This window comes from Stylophora pistillata, chromosome 6 (assembly GCF_964205215.1).
Source record: "Stylophora pistillata chromosome 6, jaStyPist1.2, whole genome shotgun sequence".
NCBI lineage: Eukaryota > Metazoa > Cnidaria > Anthozoa > Scleractinia > Pocilloporidae > Stylophora > Stylophora pistillata.
The window spans coordinates 36,171,249-36,179,015 of record NC_142524.1 but is presented as its reverse complement, the minus strand read 5'-3'; positions in this window follow the sequence as shown (position 1 = coordinate 36,179,015).

Here is a 7,767-nt window from a genome sequence, read left to right as displayed (position 1 = left end):
AATGACAACAACAAAATGTGCCATCGCCGTCATATCAACAATTTAGAATTAAAACCTGTGTTAGTCCTCCCTTTTGTACATAAGCATTAAAAAAAAAATGGTATTAGGAACACTATGCGTCCCTGGATTAAAAAAAAAAAAAGGCAGCCAATAAAAAAAAAATTCGTATTATATTCCATCATGAAATTGTTAATCATCTCAAAATTCTAGTTTTTCAGAAGAAATGGAAAAACCCCACGTACTTTGATTATTCAATATCTCCGTGTTGTACAAAATGTCAGTTGAAACTCAAGTAACAATGATAAACTGTAGAGCGAGACGACACGCCACGATTATTAAATGTTCATTGTTGATAAAGGTAAATAAACTGCGACCAAAAAAATGGAACATCTGGCGTTAACAGTTCGTCAGAGCATATAACTTGAGGGCTGACGTAACATCTAACTTTAGCTACTGACCAGCGCACCAACACAAGCGCTACAATCTGATTGGCTCCATCACTGCAAATCATGAATTAAACAATAGAGTGCACTATGGGCTGATAGTATCTCTCCACGGATGAACACTATCGCGTCACGTGATCAATTTAAACCAATAAGAATCGGAGAAAATTTAGTGGCGAAACCACTGAAACGAAACGACCGAAAAAGCGAAACGATTGGAAAAGAAAAAAAAAAAAACAGAAACAAACATGACCGAAACATTGGTGCGGAAGAGAACAAAAGAGATCACCGTTAGTGAAACAGGTTTTTATTTTGAGCTCTTAAAATTTCTCAAAACCAGAATATTCTTAAGAGGATAATGACTTTTGATGTCGATAAAAGGATACTTCGGCATTCAATCACTTCCGTGAGGAGATCCTCTACTGAGAAAGCCCTGAAACTATAGCCCTCTTAAAAAGCCTCGCTTCAAGAGACCATCAAAAGGCATTTAAATACAACACAAAACAAATTTACATATCTGATTATCACATTATGATGATTATGATGCACCAGTATCGCAGAGGTCAGTGGTTCGAATCCCGTACAGGCCTGATTCTTTTCAGGTCTGATTTTCGCTATTGCATAAATAGCGCTATCTACTGCGAGGATCGTGCATCATACGTATCTAATACCGCAGTTCAAAATATATGAACTTCATATATTCACCGTATCTGATTTATCACTTTCACGGGTTTCTTACGAATCAACTTAACGGCCTGCTCCCAGTTGGCTTGTTAGCTCAATTGGTGGAGCACTGCACCAGTATCGCAGAGGTCAGTGGTTCGAATTCCGTACAGGCCTGATTTTTTTCAGGTCTGATCTTCGCTATTGCATAAATAGCGCTATCTACTGCGAGGATCGTGCATCATAAGTATATCTGATTATGAAGGGCAGAAGTTAAGGGAGTTGTTTTTGGCCGTTTGAGGAGAGGCTTAAAGTTCTAAATGTGAGAGAACATCTAAAGTAAAATGTACCTTTTCCTCGACATTCCATCTTTAGCTCACTCGGCGTGGGCTTATTTTGGACGTTTCACTCGTTGCGAAATTTCTCTTGGTTATTGCTTTTGTTGTTGTTGTTTTGACGGTTGCGCTTGTCTCAGTGGTTTCAATCTAATGTGTAGGTTTAAAGTCCATTCGATTCAGTTTTGTTGATTATCATAAGAAGTTTTTACTTTTGTATTCAAGCGTGCCAAAGACATCATTACGGTAATTTATGTTTTTAATAAACAAAGCTGGTAGATCTGAGTATATAGCATTCATAGTCTGTTTATGAGCCACGTGGCCCATCAGGCCGACGCTTAACTCCGGTTCCTGTAACATAAGCGACTAGGAGTCTCTAATGTAGTATTCGTACTTCTGTTTTAAAACCAATACATGTAACAAGAAAATTACCCTTTGCTTCCGACGAAAAAGAGGTAGAAAAACATTACATCTGCATGTTATAACTTCAATTAACTTAAGCTGTCTAAGCTGACAAATTGAATACAAATATAGGTCTACATTTACATATGACCTGTAAGCAAACTACAATGACTTACAGTTTCTCTACTGTGCAAAACACATTCGTTTACTTTCGTTGCGAACTATTCATAATACTTGAAGATTGCCTCCGAAGTGCTCGGTTATTATATAGCTACCTTAAAAGTTTCTTCAGTTTTAACGACGAAATATATTTCGAAGAATGCAAATGATAGATTGCCGAATGTGTCTCATTTTCCAGCCGTATACCAAAGGGTTTAGTGACGAGTTGAAAAACAAAAGCGTTAACGTATAAATAACACTTGTATGAAATCTGGTGGTTTCTTTAATGGAAGAAAAACCCCAAATATAAACACAGTACCAGGGTAAATAACACAACAAAAACACGAGGTATATGTAGAAGGTACTGATAGCCGACCTCCTCAACTTGGCGGCGTTCATTGTCGTTCCACCCCCGTGTGTTAGTTGCAACACTTGGATTACCTTTCTGTGGCGCCTCACCGCTAAATATATTTTAAAATAAATGATTGTTGTACAAATAATACAACAGCCAAAAGTAACAGTGAGTACGATTCTTCCAGCGTATTTGAGCCAGAAATAATCCAGCACTAACAGCAATGAAAACAAGAAACTAAACGTCCATATCATCAACACCGCAGCAACAACACGCTTGTGAGTCACAAGTTCTTGATATCTGAGATGAAGGTGAATGGCCAGAAATCTGTCTGTGCTCATAGCAGTAACACCGAAAAGTGACGCACACAAGAATAAACTCGAAAAAAATTCAGTGATGTAGGTAAATATATTTAGCTCGTGGTAGATATAGTTTCCACTAGTAGCGCAAGTAATCAGCCTTGCAACATAAACAGGTTTCACCAGCAAACCAACACCAAGATCAGAAACAGCGAGACTCAGTAGGAATGTTTTCAAATTCTTTGGGAATCGTGACGTTTTCCCCATCGCATGGATCGTCAAAATGTTCAACATAATGGATGTGTAGCAAAAGAAGGAGTTCAACACGGAATTAGTGACACAAGACGAGTAATACGGGCTTTCGCTTTTCCCCATTTTATAACTGGTAGTCAGGAGGCTGGTTTGTCAGCAAGTTCACCGAGTACGCTCAGAAGAAATGGATTTCATGAGACAAACATGCTTCATCGTGAATTAATGGAGAGTTACTTCGAAAAGCCTCATGATAAACTCTGGCAAAAGCCAGGATTAATAAATAATTGGAAACCAGAGACTTATAAATAAGTTGATGCACTTGACAGCTTTGTCCGGTGCCAACGAGGAAATCGAAAGACACGCGTGCCCATGCTGAAGTGCTTTTTTTTATCTCTGTTCTTCCGACGTTATTCACTGTACTGATAAATAGCTACTTTCCTGTTATGTATTTGTGGCCCATATGGTCGATGTTTAAGCCGCCGAAACAGCGTTCGCCAATTCATTTCACGTTTTCCCATTTAATACACATCGAAAGTATATAAATTATGTGTCAATTCACATATCAGTAATCAGAGAAATCGATCTCATATCCGAGAAAAAATTTGTCATCAGACTTGGTAAAAACTAAGGTCGCCACACACGAGGGGACTAGTCCCTGCGACTAGTCCCTGCGACTAGACCGTGCGACTAGTCCGTGCGACTAGTCCGTGCGACTAGTCCGTGCGACTAGTCCGTGCGACTAGTTCCGGCGACAAGTCCGTGCGACTAGTCCGTGCGACTAGTTCCGGAGACAAGTCTTTGAAGGGTTTACACGAGGGGACCGGTAGCAGGGACTAGTCCCTTAAGGCGTTCACACGAGGGCATTCAATTGCACAAGAACATGGGGAAATTAAGAGGCAACAGATATTCCTTAGTCTGGGGCGTTACACGAAAACAATGAAAATTTGGTAACTTTTTATTATGGCACTATTAAACATCAACGCAAATGAACTACACTTATTCAGTCGGATTATTCATGCTTTTTCATGTTCCGTTTTTGTTAATTTTTTTTTTTTATTATTTTTAACAGAAACAGAGTCAAATAGGGTAAAAATTCCATCAAAACGGCTCCAAGACATCTGTATATGTTTACAAAACCAGAAATAGTTTTTTATTCTTCAGTTGTAGAAATCTAGAATTCAGGGAAAATTCATAGAAACTGCAATCTTTACAAATACCGGAAGTCACGGATCATACTGACCCATGATTGGCTTATTTACCGTTTAGTCCCAGGGACTGGTCGCACAAACAGTTCCCACGAAGGGACCAACATATGTTTCATGCGACAAGTCGCTGCGACTGGTCGCACGAATTCAAACCAGTTTGAATTCGTGCGACCAGTCGCAGGGACTAAATTTTGGTCCCTGCGACCACAGAAATGTGTAGTTCACACGAAGGGACTAGTTGCATGAAACTGGTCGCTGGGACTAGTCGCAGGGACTAGTCCCCTCGTGTGTGCCGACCTTTAGACTTAGAATTGGTAAAATGTTCGCTTTCGTCAGAAAGATAGAGGTTGTACTTAGGAGGCGGCGGCGTGTCACTTTCAGTAAGCGGAATTTTGGAAAAGAAAAAAATAACACCTCTTTACATTCGAAAATTCCGCGAGTTATGGCAGTCTAGAATGACAGCTATAGCGAATAACTGAAACGAAGCTATTAAGAGAACAACAGATTAAACATAATAACTCCTCTTTGGCGCGAATGCTCCAGCCTCCATCGACAAAAACTTTAATTTGTTTACTCTGTTAAAAGCGACAAGACCTACGTTTAGACAATTACACGAGACAAACCCAATATCGAAACCAAAAAAACTTTAACAGTAACTTTTCGCTGTTGAAGCGGACATTGAAAAACATCAATGTTCATCTTCTAGAGATCTATAAAAATGGGAAAAAACCTCATTTACAATAATCTAGCACAACAAAAAAGGGACGTAAGAAAATGCATTTTAATTAAGTACAGAAATCAGCTGTCTCTAATATTGACTGTTTCTACCGAGGTCCGGTGTTGAATTTTAATCCAAAACCTTTTGTTTTCAAGAAAAAAATTCTTCAAGGGCAAAACAAATAAGAAGGGAAAAACTGAATGTGTCTACTTCCAACAGAATGAAAGTAAAATAAATGTAAAGTCTATTTTACACAGCTTTAATTTCATCTAGAAAACTCTCCGTAACAGGGAGAGGAACAAGAACCTCGAAAACACGCAGACAGTTCATAAGCTCCTCTGCTCTTCATCTCTATGAAAAACTTTGGATATAAAAAACAAAGCACAAACAAACATTTGGCAGAAAGCACGTTTAAAGTCTACAATAATATCATCTTAAGTTTTAACAGTTCAGTTCTGACGAATGATCACATTTCGCAGCATGCAAATGATGGATTGCCAAATGTGTCTCATTTTTCAGCAGTACATTTCAGTACAGTTCACCGCCATTTCATTGCTTTGTGAAACTTGATGGACCTGAAGGGCTTGAATTAAGTTTGGGTGGCGCCGCAGAGCGAAATAAATCAAATAATAAAAAATTATAGTGCAATTAAAACAACAGCCGAAATCGAAATACTGTTATAACCACAGCAACAATACGCTTGGGAGTCACAAGTTCCTCATATCTGAGATGAAGATGAACGGCTAAAAATGCTAATGCTTTCTGGTAAGTTCCTGTCAATAAACAAGAATTAATAAATGGAAACCGTCACCATCTGTCAAGTTTTACAGTGAAACAGTATATTTGAAAGCACGAACGATCATCGTCAAAAGTTCTTCATGTCCGTGTTTTCCGTTCTCCTTTCTCGGCTATCAACCATAGAAAGGGATGTGCACGATAAGAGGACGTTTCAAAGGGAATTAGCTAAGTACTTTAAATAACATAAGTGTGAAAATTTTTCATTTAACTTAATGGAACTTAAAGACAGCCTACACTAAGTATAATGTAATGTTCACTGAAATCCATCTGCTAATAGACATATAACTAAGTAGATAAGTCTTTGACCACTATCGTTTGTTGAAAGCAAGAAATATGTATGCGATCCTCGGGTTGGTGGATGAAACATGGACAACGAAACAAGATTAAGGTTTTTGTAGTTAAAATCGACGTTTCTGCGCAATTGCGCGTAATTTTCGCGTAACGAGGACGACTGGCCGATGACATAAGTTAAAGACAAAACAAGAGCAGTTCACAGAAAAAAACACCACGCTCTTCGCAGTATGCACATGATACTTTGTCCATTGTGTCTCATACCCCAGCTGTAAACAGAACGGTTTACAGGGTTTTAGTGTACTGATGAAAATTCCAAAACGTAGTATTTGCTTCATGGATAAAAGATCTTACAACAAACGCACAGTGCCAAGGTAAATAACAAAATAAAAACACGAGGTACATGTAGAATGTACATAGGGCTGATTTCTTTATCTTCACAAAGTTCACTGCCATTTCACCCTAATGAGAGACCTGATGGACTTGAAGGGCTTAAATACGGGTCGCGTGGCGCCGTACAGCGAAACAAATTCTACAATAAAAAAACTGCAGTGTAAATAAAATTACAGCCACATGTAACAGCTATTATAATAATTCCGGCAATTTTGATCGGGATGAACCCCGTTAATGAAAGCAACTTTTTGTAAGCATCTGCTAATAGACATATAACTAAGTAGATAAGTCTTTGACCACTATCGTTTGTTGAAAGCAAGAAATATGTATGCGATCCTCGGGTTGGTGGATGAAACATGGACAACGAAACAAGATTAAGGTTTTCGTAGTTAAAATCGACGTTTCTGCGCAATTGCGCGTAATTTTCGCGTAACGAGGACGACTGGCCGATGACATAAGTTAAAGACAAAACAAGAGCAGTTCACTGAAAAAACACCACGCTCTTCGCAGTATGCAAATGATACTTTGTCCATTGTGTCTCATACCCCAGCTGTAAACAGAACGGTTTAATGATGAATTTAGATACACCAGGGTTTTAGTCTACTGATGAAAATTCCAAAACGTAGTATTTGCTTGATGGATAAAAGATCTTACAACAAACGCACAGTGCCAAGGTAAATAAAAAAAAATAAAAACACGAGGTACATGTAGAATGTACATGGGGCTGATTTCTTTATCTTCACAAAGTTCACTGCCATTTCACCCTAATGAGAGACCTGATGGACTTGAAGGGCTTAAATACGGGTCGCGTGGCGCCGTACAGCGAAATAAATTCTACAATAAAAAAACTACAGTGTAAATAAAAATACAGCCACATGTAACAGCTATTATAATAATTCCAGCAATTTTGATCGGGATGAACCCTGTTAATGAAAGCAACGTATGTAAGCATCTATTCTGTTGAAACCGCAGCAACAATATGCTTGTGAGTCACAAGTTCCCGATATCTGAGATGAAGATGAACGGCTGAAAATCTGTCTGCACTCAGAGCTGTAATATGCATGGGCTGCCGTCACCACCAAAAATACAAGGATGTCAAATAGATCAGTAATAAAGGAATCGAATGGCCAAATTATAGACAGTCTAGGTTTCCTTAACATTACATGTAATATTCCCATCGGAATATTTCATGTAATGTTAAGCAATTCAATGTTCAGCTAGTGTCTGATGTTCTGCAAAGCTATTCGACGTAACGCTACACCATTCGTGTGTACCCTGTACCATTCGACATTACGCTGAGCCATTTCATGCAACGCTACACTGTTTGTATGTGCGCTGTACCATTCTACATTACGCTGAGCCATTTCACGCAACGCTACACCATTTGTATGTACGCTGTACCATTTGACATTACGCTGAGCCATTTCACGCAACTCTACGCTGTTTGTATGTACCTG